Raw genomic sequence first — 2,344 nt, forward strand, 5'->3', positions numbered from 1 at the left:
TTTGTAAATGGAAACCCTCAGAAGAAAAAGTTGATTTAAAAATACATTTCTAGGGCAGCGCCTGTGGCTCAAAGGAGTACCGGCCCCATGTACTGGAGTGGTGGCTGCAAACCCAGCCCCAGCCAAAAACTGCAAAAAAGAAAATACGTTTCTAAAACATACGCTCTAAAATCCAATTTTATGCAGTTTGTTCCTCTGACTGTTTTAAAGACATAGAATTCCAGCCCTGACACTTCATTCTGCTCTACCGAAGCCCCAGAAGGCAGCAGGTGCTGCTCAGGAAAAAGGCAAAACAATCCAGTCTAGAGAGACAAAGGCTTTCACCACCCCTGTGAAATTCCTTCTTAGAAAATTAGGTCTTTTATTCCTGTTTCATCAGGCTTTACATGGGTAGAATCAGGAAGGGTCTCACCACTAGTTGCAAGTCTGAGATGAGGATCTGAGGGCGAATCAGCTCCAAGCATTTATCAAGAAGTCGAAAATGAGTAATAAAGTTCCCTGCACATCTTCTCTGAATTACATATTTCAGTTGATAAATGTGGTTCGTTATTTTTTAGAAAGCAGGAGAGAAGTCAGAGATAATTTGAGGACAGATAAATGTGACTACTCATTATAAAATGATCAATAGGCGTCACTCTTACAATGTTAAGCACCTGCCATGTGAAGAGCCACAATGCTGAATAGTGACTATGTAGCCATCAGAACAGGTTGTGTAGGCTTGGCACCCATAGCACAGTGGTTACGGCTCAAGCCACATATACCAAGTGTGGCAGGTTTGAACCTGGCCTGGGCTAGGAAGACAAGGCCAGCTGCAACAAAAAGTAGCCAGGTGCTGCAGTGGGCTCCTGTAGTCCCAGCTACTTGGGAGGCTGAGGCGAAAGAATGACTTAAGCCCAAAACTTTGAGGTTGCTGTGAGCTGTGATGCCACAGCACTCTATGGAGGGCGACATAGATTCTGTCTCAAAAAAGAGGTTTTGTTCTCCATAAAACAACACAAATGAAATAACGGGGGATCAATAACAGACAATTTAAGGGTAAGGTTAGCTTGTCAGCTGAAGTTACTACATAAACTACTCAGGTTATTGTTTCAACAAAAGCCCAGACTTCACTACTATGCAACATACCCATGTAACAAAATTTTATTTATACCTCCTAAATCTATAAAAATAAAAGTAAACTGAGTCATGAATAGTCAAGAGAAATAGCTGCCATAAAACCATTTATAGCAGAAGGAGTGGACAGTACGTAGATCACACAGTGAGAAGATCAGACAGAAATAGGGAAAAATGAATAAGGACTGAGAAGGGAGAGAATGGTCAAAGATGAGGCTAGGAACATCACCAAGGGGGATTCTAGGGCTGTCACCCAGTTAATAAATGATGGTGGGTGTGGACGTGGAGTTGTGCTTAGATTCAGGACATGAGGTAGAAAAAGAGCAGATGGAATTTGCTGATGAATTTGATGTGTTTGTAGAGTGGATCAAGGATGGTTCATAGGCTCTTGGCTGAGCAATTTGAGGATGGTCGTACAGTTGTAATTGGAAGCTTGGGGGAAGAATAGCCCCCTGGCTAAGGGTAGTTTGTTTTTAAATGACATCCAATTGGAGATATCAGAAATGCAGCTGAATATGTAAACAGTGGAGGTAAGAGATGATGAAAGAGATGGAGAAATACTTCGAGAGTCATGTACAATCGATGATATACAAAGTCCTAGGATTGGATATTGTCTAGAACAGAGTTTTTCAATCTTTCCTATCTCACAGCACACTTGAACCTATAGTTAAACTTCCATGGCACACTTAAATTATGTTGATTTAAAAAAAAGTTAAAAAAAGAATGTACTTAAGGTGAATGTCTTTTGAAAATAATTAATGAGCTTTAAAAATTTTTGAGGCACACTTAAGATTCTCTCAGAGCACCTCAGAGTGCTACACACTGATGGTAAATCTCTGGTCTGGAGAAAGGTGTGTACAGAGAAGAAAAAGAGGCCAGGACTCTGTCTTGGACACTCCAATATTTAGTATTTATGCATAAATGCTTGCATCCTGCAAAGGAGAAGAGGACAGTTACAGCTTCTCTGTACTCTGATCCAACAGCATCCTAATAGTACCAAGGCTGTAGGCCCAGGAGGTCAAAAATTCCACTTCTAATTACAACCTATTAATTTTTAAGCTCATTTAAACACAAGCACTCCTACTTAATTTAGCACCACTGTGATAGCTTTAAAATTCTTCATTCTTCATTTTTTTTTATTAAATCATAGCTGTGTATGTTAATGCATTTATGGGGTACAATGTGCTGGTTTCATATACAATTTGAAATACTTTTATCCAACTGGTTAACA

The sequence above is a fragment of the Otolemur garnettii genome, unplaced genomic scaffold (assembly GCF_000181295.1).
Source record: "Otolemur garnettii isolate 467f Iridium unplaced genomic scaffold, OtoGar3 scaffold00121, whole genome shotgun sequence".
Classification (NCBI taxonomy): domain Eukaryota; kingdom Metazoa; phylum Chordata; class Mammalia; order Primates; family Galagidae; genus Otolemur; species Otolemur garnettii.